The following is an 18,109-nucleotide window of genomic DNA, read 5'->3' as shown; positions in this document are numbered from 1 at the left end:
ATCTTTATCAAAGAACAATTTGTATTTAAGCTCACTTTCCCTATTCTTAATAATAAAATCATGTGCTACCATACTCTTATAATCTAAATAAACAGTAGGCAGCAATTTTTCTTCCTTTTCGTAGTGCCTAATAGGTATTATAGTATGCAGCAAGGCGTGAAGCATAGACACCTCCAATGATGGGGCCCTTTGTACGGTTCAGACTTAACCATTTGGCAATAATACCGCCCATACTAACAGAGTCATCACGGAATAAACCATGGAACAAAATAATAATAATATCAGGAACACTAAGGTTTCCACAGTTTCCGCGACCAATTAAGCAACGACTAGCAAATATTGCAAAGTAGCGTAAAACAGGAAAATGTATGCTAGTAATTCTTGCGTCGGAAGCTTTCCTAGTTTCCCCTACAGTGATAGTGTCAATAAACCCGTCCACATCTCTACGATGTGGTTCCTCTAAGCTACCCTCGAAAGGTATTTTGCAAACCCTGCAAAATTCATATAGTGACATCTTCTTAACCACATCATATAAATGAAACTCTACTGAAGGAGGTGATTCCCTAGGATAATAGTAGAAGTTTTGCACAAAAGTATTGGTGAGTAAGAGATAATGTTCGCGTTGGTCGCGGAGGAAGTCGGTGAGGCCTGCATTCTTAGCCAATTCATAAAAATAATAATAAATCTCAGTTTCTCTCAAGAAATCATCGGAAGGCCATTCACACGGCCGAACCTCCGCGGTGCGAGGCAGATTATATTTGGGCCTCTCTGCTTCTTCATTTTTCTTTTCCTTCGAGCTTCGGCTCGATGAGCCCCTCAAAAATCTCTTATTATTTTCTGAAAAATTCTGAAATTTTTAGTAACTTCAAATAAAAGTGAACCAAGCACAGCAAAATTGATAGCAAGTACTCCTACAAGTGCCTAGGACCTATATCATGCATTAGAACTACTTGGAACCATATAAATTTGACATGCAAGCTCAAGAACATGGTCACCTAGGCAGCACAACTTCGCAATGAATAAAGTACTAGAACAAAAACTAATTGGACCAATGGAGGAGTCACATACCAAGGAACAATCCCCCAAAGCAGTTTTGTGAGAGATGCTTTGAGAAAGGAGATCGAAAATCGCAGCAAAATGAGCTAGAACTCGTACTTGAGCTCGATGGTGATTTTTTGGGAGGAAGAAGAAGTGTGTGGGTGCAGGAATAAATGGAGGGGAGCCACCATGGGCCCACGAGGCAGGGGGCGCGCCCAGGGGGTGGGCGCGCCGTGGACCCTCGTGGCCAGGTGCTTGCTCCCCCTGCTCTGTTCTCAGTGCCAGATATTCTCAAATATTCCAGAAAAAATCATATTAAATTGACAGGGCATTTGGACAACTTTTATTTTCGAGGTATTTTTTATTGCATTGATAATTCAGAAAACAGACAGAAATTTCTATTTTTGCTTTATTTAATATAAATAACAGAAAGTAAAAAGAGGGTACAGAGAGTTGTGTTTTCTAAATTCATCCATCTCATGCTCATCAAAAGGAATCCACTAACAAGGTTGATCAAGTCTTGTTAACAAACTCATTCGAGTAACATGGAACCGGAGAATTTTCGAATAAAACTAGGTTACCTCAACGGGGATATGCACATCCCCAATAATAAGAATATCATATTTCTTCTTGACAGTGGGAAGAGGAAATTCAAAACCTCCAAAAATAATCGATGGAATTTTTCCAATAGAGTTTATACTGTGAACTTGAGGTTGTTTCCTCGGAAAGTGTACCGTATGCTCATTACCATTAACATGAAAAGTGACACTGCCTTTGTTGCAATCAATAACAGCCCCTGCAGTATTCAAAAAAGGTCTTCCAAGAATAATAGACATACTATCGTCCTCGGGAATATCAAGAATAACAAAGTTCGTTAAAATAGTAACGTTTGCAACCACAACAGGCACATCCTCACAAATACCGACAGGTATAGCAGTTGATTTATCAGCCATTTGCAAAGATATTTCAGTAGGTGTCAACTTATTCAAATCAAGTCTACGATATAAAGAGAAAGGCATAACACTAACACCGGCTCCAAGATCACATAAAGCTGTTTTAACATAGTTTCTTTTAATGGAGCATGGTATAGTTGGTACTCCGGGATCTCCAAGTTTCTTTGGTATTCCTCCCTTAAAAGTAGAATTAGCATGCATGGTGGAAATTTCAGCTTATGGTATCTTTCTTTTATTAGTAACAATATCTTTCATGTACTTAGCATAAGGATTCATTTTAAGCATATCAGTCAAACGCATACGCAAAAAGATAGGTCTAATCATTTCAGCAAAGCGCTCAAAATCCTCATCATCCTTTTTCTTGGATGGCTTAGGAGGAAAAGGCATGGGTTTCTGAACCCAAGGCTCTCTTTCCTTATCGTGTTTCCTAGCAACAAAGTCTCTCTTATCATAACGTTGATTCTTTGATTGTGGGTTATCGAGATCAACAACAGGTTCAATCTCTACATCATTGTCATTACTAAGTTGAGCATCAACATGAACATCATTATTAACATTATCACTAGGTTCATGCTCATTACCAGATTGTGTTTCAGCAACAGAAATAGAAATATCATCGGGATTCTCAGGTGTGTCAATAACATGTTCACTAGAAGCATGCAAAGTCCTATCATTTTTCTTTTTCTTCCTCTTAGAAGGACTAGGTGCATCAATATCATTTCTCTGAGAATCTTGCTCAATTCTCTTAGGATGGCCCTCAGGATACAAAGGTTCCTGAGTCATTTTACCACCTCTATTCATAACTCTAACAACATTATCATTTTTCTTACTATTTAATTCATTGAGCAAATCATTCTGAGCTGTAAGTACTTGTTCTACTTGAGTGGTAACCATAGAAGCATGTTTACTAATGAGTTTAAGTTCACCTTTAACTCTAGTCATATAATCACCCAAGTGTTCAATCATATAAGCATTTTGTTTCAATTGTCTACCAAAATAAGCATTGAAGTCTTCTTTCTTAACCATAAAGTTATCAAACTCATCCAAACATTGGGTAGCAAACTTACTAGGAAGGATTTTAGCTTTATCATATCTATAGAGAGTATTTACCTTTACTATCTGTGCCGGATTATCAAGACCATGTGTTTCTTCGATAGGTGATGGATTAAAACCATATATTTCTTCAACATGCGGTAAATTAAGGCCATGTATTTCTTCAATAGGAGGTAAATTCTTAACATCTTCAGCTTTAATACCCTTTTCTTTCATGGATTTCTTTTCCTCTTGCATATCTTCAGGACTGAGAAATAGAACACCCCTTTTCTTCGGAGTTGGTTTAGGAATAGGCTCATGAGCTGGCTCAAGAAGTGTCCAATTATATTCATTTGTCAACATATTATTCAATAGAATTTCAGCTTCATCCAGTGTTCTTTCCTTGAAAACAGAACCAGCACAACTATCCAGGTAATCTCTGGAAGCATCGATTAGTCCATTATAAAAGATATTAAGTATTTCATTTTTCTTAAGAGGATGATCAGACAAAGCATTAAGTAATTGGAGAAGCCTCCCCAAGCTTGTGGGAGACTCTCTTCTTCAATTTGCACAAAATTATATATATATATATATCCCTTAAAGCAGCTGTTTCTTATGAGCTGGGAAATATTTAGTAGAGAAGTAATAAATCATATCCAGGGGACTACGCACACAACCAGGATCAAGAGAATTAAACCATATCTTAGCATTACCCTTTAATGAGAACGGAAATATTTTAAGGATATAAAAGTAGTGAGTTCTCTCATCATTAGTGAACAGGGTGGCTATATCATTTAATTTAGTAAGATGTGCCACAACAGTTTCAGATTCATAGCCATAAAAAGGATCAGATTCAACCAAAGTAATTATATCAGGATCAATAGAGAATTCATAATCCTTATCAGTAACAAAGATAGGTGAAGTAGCATAAGCAGGATCATATTTCATTATAGCATTTAGAGTTTTTTGTTTAAGCTTAGCTAATAATTTATTAAGATCACTTCTATAATTGCATGCAAGAAAGTCTCTTTTAGTTTCTTCATCCATAACATAGCCCTCAGGCACAACAGGTAATTCATATTTATTAGGAGAGCCTTCATCTTCACTTTCATCAATATTATCAGTTTCAATAATTTCATTCTCTCTAGCCCTAGCAAGTTGTTCATCAAGAAATTCTCCAAGTGGCACAGTGATACATCTCCAACGTATCTATAATTTTTGATTGCTCCATGCTATATTATCTACTGTTTCGGACATTATTGGTCTTTATTATCCACTTTTATATTATTTTTAGGACTAACCTATTAACGGGAGGCCCAACCCAGAATTGATGTTTTTGCCTGTTTTAGGGTTTCGAAGAAAAGGAATATCAAACGGACTCCAAACAGAATGAAACCTTCGGGAACGTGATTTTCTCAACAGATAAGACCCGAGAGACTTGGACCCTACGTCAAGGCACGTAATAGGAGGCCACGAGGTAGGGGGCGCGCCCTACCCTACCAGGCGCGCCCCCCACCCTCGTGGGCCCCCTGTTGCTCCACCGACATACTTCTTCCTCCTATATATATCCACGTACCCCCAAAAGATCAGAGGAGGAGCCAAAACCCTAATTCCACCGCTGTAACTTTCTGTATCCACGAGATCCCATCTTGGGGCCTGTTCCGGAGCTCCGCCGGAGGGGGCATCGATCACGGAGGGCTTCTACATCAACACCATAGCCCCTCCGATGAAGTGTGAGTAGTTTACCTCAGACCTACGAGTCCATAGTTAGTAGCTAGATGGCTTCTTCTCTCTTTTTGGATCAATACAATGTTCTCCCCCTCTCTTGTGGAGATCTATTCGATGTAATCTTCTTTTTGCGGTGTGTTTGTTGAGACCGATGAATTGTGGGTTTATGATCAAGTCTATCTATGAACAATATTTGAATCTTCTCTGAATTCTTTTATGTATGATTGGTTATCTTTGCAAGTCTCTTCGAATTATCAGTTTGGTTTGGCCTACTAGATTGATCTTTCTTGTAATGGGAGAAGTGCTTAGCTTTGGGTTCAACCTTGCGGTGTCCTTTCCCGGTGACAGTAAGGGCAGCAAGGCATGTATTTTATTGTTGCCATCGAGGATAACAAGATGGGGTTTTCTTCATATTGCATGAGTCTATCCCTCTACATCATGTCATCTTGCTTAAGGCGTTGCTCTATTTTTAACTTAATACTCTAGATGCATGCTGGATAGCGGTCGATGAGTGGAGTAATAGTAGTAGATGCAGGCAGGAGTCGGTCTACTTGTCTCGGACGTGATGCCTATATACATGATCATGACTAGATATTCTCATAACTATGCTCAATTCTGTCAATTGCTCAATAGTAATTTGCTCAGCCACGGTAGAATACTTATGCTCTCGAGAGAAGCCACTAGTGAAACCTATGGCCCCCGGGTCTATCTTTATCATATTGTTCTCCTACTACTTTGCTATTTACTTTGCCTTTATTTTACTTTGCATATTTATCATAAAAATACCAAAAATATTATCTTTATCATATCTATCGGATCTCACTCTCGTAAGTGGCCTCATAGGGATTGACAACCCCTATTTGCATTGGTTGCGAGGATTTATTTGTTTTGTGCAGGTACGAGGGACTCGCGCGTAGCCTCCTACTGGATTGATACCTTGGTTCTCAAAAACTGAGGGAAATACTTACGCTACTTTGCTGCATCATCCCTTCCTCTTCGGGGAAAACCAACGCAGTGCTCAAGAGGTAGCAAGAAGGATTTCTGGCGCCGTTACCGGGGAGGTCTTCACAAAAGTCAACATACCAAGTACCCATCACATACCCTTATCTCCCGCATTACATTATTTGACATTTGCCTCTCGTTTTCCTCTCCCCCGCTTCACCCTTGCCGTTTTATTCGCCCTCTCTCTCTATCCTCCCTCTCTTTCTCCATTTGCCTCTTTTTGCCCGTTTGCCTTTTTGTTTGCTTGTGTGTTAGTTTGCTTGCTCGTCACGATGGCTCAAGATAATACTAAATTGTGTGACTTCACCAATACCAACAATAATGATTTTATTAGCACTCCGATTGCTCCTCTTACCGATGTTGAATCTTGTGAAATTAATACTGCTTTGCTGAATCTTGTCATGAAAGATCCGTTTTCCGGCCTTCCTAGTGAAGATGCCGCTACCCATCTTAATAGCTTCGTTGATTTGTGTGACATGCAAAAGAAGAAAGATGTGGATAATTATATTGTTAATTTGAAGCTATTTCCTTTTTCGCTTAGAGATCGTGCTAAAGCTTGGTTTTCGTCTTTGCCTAAAAATAGTATTGATTCATGGAATAAGTGCAAAGATGCTTTTATATCTAAGTATTTTCCTCCCGCTAAGATCATCTCTCTTAGAAACGATATTATGAATTTTAAGCAACTTGATCATGAACATGTTGCACAAGCTTGGGAGAGAATGAAATTAATGGTACGTAATTGCCCTACTCATGGTTTAAATTTGTGGATGATTATACAAAAAATTTATGCGGGATTGAATTTTGCTTCTAGAAATCTTTTAGATTCGTCCGCGGGAGGCACTTTTATGGAAATCACTTTAGGAGAAGCTACTAGAATCCTAGATAATATTATGGTTAATTATTCTCAATGGCATACTGAAAGGTCTACTAATAAAAAGGTGCATGTGATAGAAGAAATTAATGTTTTGAGTGGAAAGATGGATGAACTTATGAAATTATTTGCTAATAAGAGTGTTTCTTATGATCCTAATGATATTCCCTTGCCTACTTTGATTGAGAATAATAATGAATCTATTGATGTGAATTTTGTTGGTAGGAACAATTTTGGTAACAATGCGCATAGAGGAAATTTCAATCCTAGGCCTTATCCTAGTAATTCCTCTAATAATTATGGTAATTCTTACAACAATTCTTATGGAAATTATAATAAGATGCCCTCTGATTTTGATCTAATATTAAAGAATTTATTACTTTGCAAAAGAATTTTAATGCTATGATTGAAGAAAAATTGCTTAAGATTGATGATTTGGCTAGGAACGTTGATAGAATTTCTCTTGATGTTGATTCTTTGAAACTTAGATCTATTCCACCTAAGCATGATATCAATGAGTCTCTCAAAGCCATGAGAAATTTCCATTGATGAGTGCAAAGAAAGAACCGCTAGGATGCGTGCTAAGAAAGATGCCTTTATAAGAGCGTGTTCTTCTAGTTCCTATGAAAATAATGATGAAGATCTAAAAGTTATTGATGTGTCCCCTATTAAATCTTTGTTTTGCAATATGAATCTTGATAATGACGGGACTGAATATGATCCACCTTTACCTAGAAGGCGTTCTAAGAATTCGGAATCTATTGATCTTGATGCTAAAATTGATAAAAGTGGGATTGAAGAAATTAAAACCCTAGATGTTGCCAAACCCACTATTATGGATTTCAAGGAATTTAACTATGAAAATTGCTCTTTGATTGATTTTATTTCCTTGTTACAATCCGTGCTAAATTCTCCTCACGCTTATAGTCAAAATAAAGAGTTTACTAAACATATCGTTGATGCCTTGATGCGATCTTTGAAAAAAAACTTGAATTGGAAGTTTCTATCCCTAGAAAACTTTATGATAAGTGGGAACCAACTATTAAAATTAAAATTAAAGATCATGAATGCTATGCTTTATGTGATTTGGGTGCTAGTGTTTCCACGATTCCAAAGACTTTGTGTGATTTGTTAGGTTTCCGTGATTTTGATGATTGCGCTTTAAACTTGCACCTTGTGGATTCCACTATTAATAAACCTATGGGAAGAATTAATGATGTTATTATTTTTGCAAATAGGAATTATGTGCCCGTAGATTTTATTGTTCTTGACATAGATTGCAACCCTTCATGTCCTATTATTCTTGGTAGACCTTTCCTTAGAACGATTGGTGCAATTATTGATATGAAGGAAGGAAATATTACATTCCAATTTCCATTAAGGAAAGGCATGGAACACTTTACTATAAACAAAATTAAATTACCTTATGAATCTATCATGAGAGCCACTTATGGATTGCCTACTAAAGATGGCAATACCTAGATCTATTCTTGCTTGTTATGCCTAGCTAGGGGCGTTAAACGATAGCGCTTGTTGGGAGGCAAACCAATTTTATTTTTATTCCTTGATTTTTGCTCCTGTTTAGTAATAAATAATTTATCTATCCTCTGTTTTGGTTGTGTTTTTTGTGTTTAATTAGTGTTTCTACCAAGTAGAACCATTGGGAAGACTTGGGAAAGTCTTGTTGAACTTGCTGTAAAAACAGAAACTTTAGCGCTCATGAGAACTACTGCCATTTTTATTTGGAAAGTGATATTTAGTTAATTATTTTTGCAGATGATTAATAGATAAATTCCTCACGTCCATAAATTTATTTTAGAATTTTTTGGGTTCCAAACCTTGCGCTAGCTACAGATTACTACAGACTGTTCTGTTCTTGACAGATTCTGTTTTTCGTGTGTTGTTTGCTTATTTTGATGAATCTATGGCTAGTAAAATAGTTTATAAACCATAGAGAAGTTGGAATAAAGTAGGTATAACACCAATATAAATAAAGAATGAGTTCATTACAGTACCTTGAAGTGGTGATTTATTTTCTTATACTAACGGAGCTTACGAGTTTTCTGTTAAGTTTTGTGTTGTGAAGTTTTCAAGTTTTGGGTAAGGATTCGATAGACTATGGAATAAGGAGTGGAAAGAGCCTAATCTTGGGTATGCACAAGGCACCCCAAGGTAATATTCAAGGATAGCCAAGAGCCTAAGCTTGGGGATGCCCCGGAAGGCATCCCCTCTTTCGTCTTCGTTCATCGGTAACTTTACTTGGAGCTATATTTTTATTTACCACATGATATGTGTTTTTATTGGAGCATCAATTTATTTTGTTAATATTTGCTTGCTGTTATTTAGAACAATGTTTTTCATATTTTATTTCAATAAAAGTCGCATTGATAGTCTTTACTATGCCTATTTTAGAAGTCCACATGTTGATGTTTGAAAACAGAAAGTTTACCGCTGTCGCAATAATTCCCTAGAAAAGTCAGAATGTGATAAAATGTTGAAACCTTTTGCATATTAAGCTATGATAAATTTACTACAGTGGGAAGTTTATTTCATAATTTTTGGAGCTAGGGAAGTATGGATGTTGCTGCATTCTTTACAGACTATCCTGTTTAGGCAGATTGCTGTTATGTTTGCATTGTTTGCATATGTTTGCTTCTTTAATGATTCTATTTGAGGATAGGACTATTAAATATGCAGAGGCATTTAGTATGCAATGTTGAGTAATAATTTTAATGATTTGCTACAATAGAGTATGATAAGGTTTTGGCAATGGTTTATACTAACTTATCTCACGAGTCCTTGTTGAGTTTTGTGTGGATGAAGCTTTTGAGATTTAGGGAGACCGTGATATGAGAGGAATTAAGGAGACACAAAAGCTCAAGCTTGGGGATGCCCAAGGCAACCCAAGATAATATTTCAAGAAGTCTGAAGCGTCTAAGCTTGGGGATGCCCCGGTTGGCATCCCACCTTTCTTCTTCAATAACTATCGGTTAGTTTCGGTTGATCCTAAGTTTTTGCTTCATCACATGATGTTTGCCATTCTTAGAATGTCATTTTATTTTGCTTTGCTTGCTGTTTGAATAAAATACCAAGATCTTAAATTCTTAAATGTTAGAGAGTCTTCACATAGTTGCATAATTATTCAACTACTCATTGATCTTCACTTATATCTTTCAGAGTAGTTTGTCATTTGCTCTAGTGCTTCACTTATATCTTTTAGAGCGTGGTGGTAGTTTTATTTTGAAGAAATATATGAACTCTCATGCTTCACCTAGATTATTTTGAGAGTCTTAATAGCATGGTAATTTGCTTAAAATCCTAACATGCTAGGCATCCAAGAATAGTAAAAACTTTCATATAGAGTATTGAATACTAAGAGAAGTTTGATGCTTGATGATTGTTTTGAGATATGGAGATAATAATATCAAAGTTGTGCTATTTGAGTACTTGTGAATTTGAGAAGTGCGTGTGTTGAAGTTTTCAAGTCCCGTAGCATGCACGTATGGTAAATGTTGTGTAACAAATTTGAAACATGAGGTGTTATTTGATTGTCCTCCTTATGAGTGGCGGTCGGGGACGAGCGATGGTCTTTTCCTACCAATCTATCCCCCTAGGAGCATGTGCGTAGTGCCGAGGTTTTTGATGACTTGTAGATTTTTGCAATAAGTATGTGAGTTCTTTATGACTAATGTTGAGTCCATGGATTATACGCACTCTCACCCTTCCATCCTTGCTAGCCTCTTCGGTACCGTGCATTGCCCTTTCTCACATTGAGGGTTGGCGCAAACTTCGCCGGTGCATCCAAACCCCGTGATATGATACGCTCTATCACACATAAACCTCCTTATATCTTCCTCAAAACAGCCACCATAACTACCTATTATGGCATTTCCATAGCCATTCCGAGATATATTGCCATGCAACTTTCCACCATTTCGTTCCTCATGACACATTCATTATTGTCATATTGCTTAGCATGATCATGTAGTTGACATAGTATTTGTGGCAATGCCACCTTTCATAATTCTTTCATACATGTCACTCTTGGTTCATTGCATATCCCGGTACACCGCCGGAGGCATTCATATAGAGTCATCTTTGTTCTAGTATCGAGTTGTAATCATTGAGTTGTAAATAAATAGAAATGTGATGATCATCATTATTAGAGCATTGTCCCAAGTGAGGAATAAATAAAAAAAGGCCATAAAAAAGAGAAGGCCCAAAAAAAGAGAAAGGCCATAAAAAAGGGGGAAGGCCCAAAAAATGAGAGAAAAAGAGAGAAGGGACAATGTTACTATCCTTTACCACATTTGTGCCTCAAAGTAGCACCATGATCTTCATAGTAGAGAGTCTCTTGTTTTGTCACTTTCATATACCAGTGGGAATTATTCATTATAGAACTTGGCTTGTATATTCCAACAATGGGCCTCCTCAAGTGCCCTAGGTCTTCGTGAGCAAGCAAGTTGGATGCACACCCAGTAGTTTCTATTGTTGAGCTTTCATACATCTATAGCTCTAGTGCATCAGTTACATGGCAATCCCTACTCCTTGCATTAACATCAATCGGTGGGCATCTCCATAGCCCATTGATTAGCCTCGTTGATGTGAGACTTTCTCCTTTTTTGTCTTCTCCACATAACCCCCTCATTATTCTATTCCACCCATAGTGCCATGTCCATGGCTCGCGCTCATGTATTGCGTGAAAGTTTATAGGTTTGAGATTACTAAAGTATGAAACAATTGCTTGGCTTGTCATCGGGGTTGTGCATGATGAGAGCATTCTTGTGTGACGAAAATGGACCATGACTAAACTATATGATTTTGTAGGGATGAACTTTCTTTGGCCATGTTATTTTGAGAAGGCATAATTGCTTAGTTAGTATGCTTGAAGTATTATCATTTTATGTCAATATGAACTTTCGTCTTGAATCTTATGTATCTGAATATTCATGCCACAATTAAGAAGAATTACATTGAAATTATGCCAAGTAGCACTCCGCATCAAAAATTCTGTTTTTATCATTTACCTACTTGAGGACGAGCAGGAATTAAGCTTGGGGATGCTTGATACGTCTCCAACGTATCTATAATTTTTGATTGCTCCATTCTATGTTATCTACTGTTTTGGGCAATATTGGGCTTTATTATCCACTTCTATATTATTTTTGGGACTAACGTATTAACCTTAGGCCCAACCCAGAATTCCTTTTTTTGCCTATTTCAGTGTTTTGAAGAAAAGGAATATCAAACGGAGTCAAAACGGAACGAAATCAACTAGAGAAGTTATTTTTGGAAGGAAAGCTACCAGATGGACTTGGACGCCACGTCGGGAGCCAAGGGAGGTGCTCATGAGGGTGGGGGCGCCCCCCTACGGCGCGCCCCCTACCTCGTGGGGCCCCCGAAGCTCCACTGACGTACTTCCTGCACCCATATATAATCACGTACCCAAAAACTTCCAGAACAGACAATAGATCGGGAGTTCCGCCACCAGAAGCCTCCGTAGCCACCGAAAACCAATCTAGGCCCGTTCCGGCACCCTGCCGGAGGGGCAATCCCTCTCCGGTGGCCATCTTCATCATCCCGGTGCTCTCCATGATGAGGATGGAGTAGTTCTCCCTTGGGGCTGAGGGTATGTACCAGTAGCTATGTGTTTGATCTCTCTCTCTCGTGTTCTTGAGATGATACGATCTTGATGTATCGCGAGCTTTGCTATTATAGTTGGATCCTATGATGTTTCTTCCCCCTCTACTCTCTTGTAATGAGTTGAGTTTCCCCTTTGAAGTTATCTTATCGGATTGAGTCTTTAAAGATTTGAGAACACTTGATGTATCTCTTGACGTGCGTATCTGTGGTGAAAATGGGATACCACGTGATTCACTTGATGTATGTTTTGGTGATCAACTTGCGGGTTCCGCCCATGAACCTATGCATAGGGGTTGGCACACATCGTGATTCTCTGGTAGAACTTTGGGGCACTCTTTGAGGTCCTTTGTTTGGTTGAATAGATGAATATGAGATTGTGTGACGCATATCGTATAATCATACCCACGGATACTTGAGGTGACATTGGAGTATCTTGGTGACATTAGGGTTTTGGTTGATTTGTGTCTTAAGGTGTTATTCTAGTACGAACTCTAGGGCTGTTTGTGACACTTATAGGAATAGCCCAACGGTTTGATTGGAAAGAATAACTTTGAGGTGGTTTCGTACCCTACCATAATCTCTTCGTTCGTTCTCCGCTATTAGTGACTTTGGAGTGACTCTTTGTTGCATGTTGAGGGATAGTTATGTGATCCAATTATGTTATTATTGTTGAGAGGACTTGCACTAGTGAAAGTATGAACCCTAGGCCTTGTTTCAACACATTGCAATACCATTTACGCTCACTTTTATCATTTGTTACCTTGCTGTTTTTATATTTTCAGATTACAAAAACCTTTATCTACCATCCATATACCACTTGTATGACCATCTCTTCGCCGAACTAGTGCACCTATACAATTTACCATTGTATTGGGTGTGTTGGGGACACAAGAGACTCTTTGTTATTTGGTTGCAGGGTTGCTTGAGAGAGACCATCTTCATCCTATGCCTCCTACGGATTGATAAACCCTTAGGTCATCCACTTGAGGGAAATTTGCTACTGTCCTACAAACCTCTGCACTTGGAGGCCCAACAACGTCTACAAGAAGAAGGTTGTGTAGTAGACATCAATGCACCAAAAGAGAATAGTGGCGATGACAAGGAAGATCTAGTTGAGGATAAACCTCCCGAGATACAACCAAAGCGCCGGCGTCAGCGGCGCCGCTCTAAGCCACGCCGCAGCAAAGACAGCAACACCGGCACAGGAGAAGATAACACTCCGGATGGTGCCGAAGACAATGAAGACCCCGTTGAGGCGACTTCCGAACAAGATGAACGGGAAGACAGGCAAGTTAGCCCTGATGAGCAGGCCACGCACAAAGACTCGGAGGACAATAATTATCTTCCGCTCTCCGAGGAAGAGGCGAGCCTCGGCACCAAGGATTTTATCGTGCCTGAGGAACCTCTTGAGCAAGAGCACTTCAAGCGCCAGCTAATAGCCACCGCAAGGAGCCTGAAAAAGAAACAGCAACAACTTCAAGTTGATCAAGATCTGCTCAACGATAGATGGACTGACGTCCTGGCAGTCGAGGAATACGGCCTCAAGCGCCCAGCCAAAAGCTACCCGAAGCGCAAATTGCTACCTTAGTTCGATGACGAGGCGTTGGAGCCCATACCACCATCATGCAGTGCGGATGACCGACCAACACGTGGTCGGGAAAAGCGGCAACTCAAGCCGAACACCAGCCTGCCCTACCTCACCGTAAAGGCAGAGATAAAACAGCTCAGGGACACACATACGACCTACGCCAGGACTTGGACAGTAAAGCAGGTCAGAACAGGTCGATCTATGGATCACGAGGACGTGCCCCGACACGTGATAACGGCTATCTTGCCGGACGCAATAGTCATTCTCACGCCCGGGCCAAGAACCGCAGACGGACTCCATCCGAGCTACGTCGCGACATGGCCCGATATAGAGGCGCCGCTCACCCACTTTGCTTCACCGACGAAGTAATGGACCACGAATTCCCGAAAGGGTTTAAACCCATGAATATTGAATCATCCAATGGAACAACGGATCCCGTGGTATGGATTGAGGACTATCTTCTCCATATCCACATGGCCCGCGGTGATGACCTTCACGCCATTAAATACCTACCACTAAAACCAAAAGGACCAGCTCGGCACTGGTTAACCAACCTTCCAGAGAACTCCGTTGGCAGCTAGGAAGACCTGGAAGACGCCTTTCATGATAACTTCCAAGGCACATATGTCCGGCCACCAGACGTCGATGACTTAAGTCACATCATACAGCAGCCCGAAGAGTCAGTCAGAAAGCTCTAGACTAGGTTCTCAATTAAAAAGAACCAAATTGTGGATTGTCTGGACGCCGAAGCCCTCGCGGCCTTCAAACACAGCGTTCGGGACGAATGGCTCACTCGCCACCTCAGTCAGGAAAAACCAAAATCCATGACAGCCCTTACTGCTCTTATGACCCGCTTTTGCGCAGGAGAAGACAGCTGGCTCATTCGTAGGAGCAATGGCGCCAGCGACCCAGGCACTTCTGAAGTCTGATACGGCAACGGAAAGCCACGACGCAATAAATACAAGCGTCGTAATAATGATGAAATAACACAAGACACAGCAGTTAACGTCGGATTCAGCGGCTCCAAGCCCGGTCAACGGAAAAAACCATCCAAGGCAAATAGAGACGGACCATCCAACCTTGATAAGATATTGGATCGGCCATGCCAGATTCATGGCACCCCTGATAAACCAGCTACCCATATCAACAGAAGATGTTGGGTCTTCAAACAAGCTGGCAAATTAAAAGCCGGACACAAGGGGAAGGGGCCGCCCAGTGACAGCAATGACGAAGAGACTCGCCGGCCGAATACCGGAGTTCAGAAGCAACCCCCCCCCCCCCCCCCGAAGTGCAAACCGTAAATATGGTATATGCGACGCACACCCCCACAGGGGAGCACACGCGCGCACTACGGGACACATACGCCATAGAGTGAATTCCCCCAAAAATTAGTCATACTCGTCCCGAAGGATCGGCAGCTCTGATCATCAATCCAATTATTGACGGGTTCCATCTCACGAAAGTCCTTAGGGAGAGTGGCAGTGGCCTTAATCTACTGTACCAAAACACTATCAACAAAAAAGGGCATTTATCCTTCTAGAATCAAACCCACCACAACAATCCTCAAAGGAGCAATACCCGTTGTAGAAGTCATACAAATAAACGAAAAAACAGGACACTCCTTCCGTACAGGGGATTGTACTACGGCCATTACAGCCGAAGCACAAAGTGGCCTCGTCAAGCCGCACAATTCATCGGCCATTAAGCCGCCGGTCTCCATTAAATGGAACCAATCTGTCCCAGAGCAGGATTAGCAGTTCAGCCTCCGTCGTTCGCCTCACAATCACGCGAAGTTTATACCGCGCATGCATAATTATGCACTTAAAATACCCTGGCTATCGACGGAGGCACAATACGGGCAAGCCTACAAGCACTCCCATTTCCTCCTTTTCATTTCTAACTATTTCTTTTTATCTTATCGTAGGTGATGCAAAATATTGGTCACCTCACAGACTCTTTCGGAGTTCGGCTTCATACACTTACCCCAAGGTTGTTCCTATTAAAGGAAACCTTTAACCGAGGCAAGGCGGCGCAGACGTGCGACAGGAGGTCCAAATAATTGTGTAGACCGCACTCTCTATTTTTGAGCCTGTAAAGTGCCTTCTCCCTCAGCCTTCGACCATCGGCATGTCAAATAGCCAGGGTCGCAGCATTATTATTTGAAAAAAGGAAATTGATATATCAATTAGATCCTGGTAAACATAGTCATTTCACACTCACACTTCGGCACGGGTTGCTAGGGGCTTGATATGGGAACAAATGAATTGATGACAAGTCCGAACAGCTTTATAGCACAGTTTGGCGTCGCGAGTTTGGCCTTATATGCATCAGCTCCGAATCATGTCTTTGGTCAATAGTTGGGTTCCCAGCTCCTGTGCTTACTACCTTACGCTCCGCTATATCGGCTAGGGTAGTAAAGGGAGAACTACAGCGATTGTGTCCCGGTTTATCCGGATGAGCACCTCAGTAGAGAAAGCCGAAAACTGACTGTCATGATGCGGCGAGAGCTGGTCAACCACTCGATGACTTATTAGAATCTTTCGCAATTCCTCCTGTAACGCACCGTACTCGGATGATTTCGTACATACTAGGGGCTATATCATAGACCCACCGTCAAACTCCTATGGCTAAGTGAAAGTACTGAAGCCCTGTAGTCCAATTGCCTAGTTCGCCGCATTGACACCTCCTTCACGGATCAAGACGTTGGATCAAGAGTGATCAAGTGCTTTTCCGAACACCGCCGACGACTGGAAAACTTTCAGATTGTACAAAAACGGCCGCACAGGAGGAGCCACAACTTCTAGGCCTAATCTTAAATTATAATAATATTGTTTTTACAATCTCAATACATTTCACTCGAACATCATCTCTTTCGAGCACTGACCCTCTATCAAGCGGGCACCCTCTAAGACATCTTCAAAATAATACTCTGGTGTGTGATGCTCCTTGCCCTCAGGTGGACTTTTCGCTGCAACATCGGTGGCCTTCATCTTCGCCCAGTACGTCTTCACTCGGGCAAGGGCCATCCGTGCACCTTCAATGCACGTGGCCCGCTTAACAGCGTCGATACACGGCATCGCATCACTTAGTCGCCGTACCAAACCGAAATAACTCTTCGGAATTGGCTCAGTTGGCCATAGCCGGACTACGATGTCCTTCATGGCAGAGCTGGATATTTTGTGGAGCTCGGCCCACTGGGCCATATGTTCGTTCAGTAACAGTGGGCACTTCGGCATGCCGAATTGTGACCAAAAAATCTTCTCCGTTGCATGCCCTTCCCGCGCTTCGTAAAACCGCGCCGCATCGGAGGCACTCTTCGGCAAGTCCAAAAAGGTGCATGGGGAGCTCCACATTTGATTAAGAGGGGCATACTTCGAATTGCCAAACTTAGTTTGTAATAAGAAAGGCTTACCGGCCGCTACTTCCCTAGCTTGCCAGATTTCTTCTCGAGCCGCTCTAGACTCAGATCGTGCTTCTCTTGCCTCTTGTAATGCCTTGTCAAGATCGGTCGCTTTGGCCTTGTTATCCTTCTCGAGGAATTCGCACTGGACAGTGGCTTCCTTCAGCTCGTGCACCATAGTGGCCATTCTCTCCTCACACTGGCACTGCGCGGCCTGTCTGGCTTCTAACTCATCAGCTGCCTTCTGGGCAGCCACATTACTCATCCGGGCTTGCTCCTTGGCTTGGTCAAGTTCAGCCCAAAGAGTCTCAACCATGGCAGCACCATCTGCAGATACGCACGTCTCAGAACATAATTCTAGCTTCGTGCTTGTGTTACTATACATATTCTAACACATACCTTGCGCCTCGTCGAGTCGCCTGTTAATAAGCGTGATGTCGTTATCCGCCACATCAAGCTTATGCTCCAGACCTGCAACCTCTGTAGCGTGTGAAGTCGTCATGGAGGTACCAACATGTGTTTTGAGTCATTAGATTATTACCTAAGGACATCTTTTTCGATCCTCTGATTGCCTACCTTTTGGCGCCAACCAGAGTCTCAAGGGATACTATCTTTACACAGGTGCATTTTTGTGTATAAAGCACAATCGAACATTACATACCTCAAAGCCTCTTAGTAGGCTCATGAAGGCTTCATTCAATCCACCTTTCGTGGACAGAATCCTCTCTACCACCGTACCCATCAAGGTACGATGATCATCTGAGATTGACAAACACCGTAACATGTCCGTTAGTGTATGCGGCACAAACGGATTCCTGGAAGCAGCTGTGGCAGTACGGACTCCCTTCGACAGG

At 41.2% G+C, this 18,109-nt stretch overlaps 1 pseudogene; it reads right to left on the bottom strand.

The window, feature by feature from the left end:
- LOC125535172 (uncharacterized) overlaps window positions 1–17,757 on the bottom strand; it is a 177,126-nt pseudogene extending 159,369 nt beyond the window's left edge.
- Window positions 17,758–18,109: the final 352 nt, after the last annotated feature.

Source organism: Triticum urartu, chromosome 2A, assembly GCF_056163025.1.
Source record: "Triticum urartu cultivar PI428250 chromosome 2A, HENAU_Tu73, whole genome shotgun sequence".
Classification (NCBI taxonomy): domain Eukaryota; kingdom Viridiplantae; phylum Streptophyta; class Magnoliopsida; order Poales; family Poaceae; genus Triticum; species Triticum urartu.
This window is presented reverse-complemented; position numbering and strand designations above follow the sequence as displayed.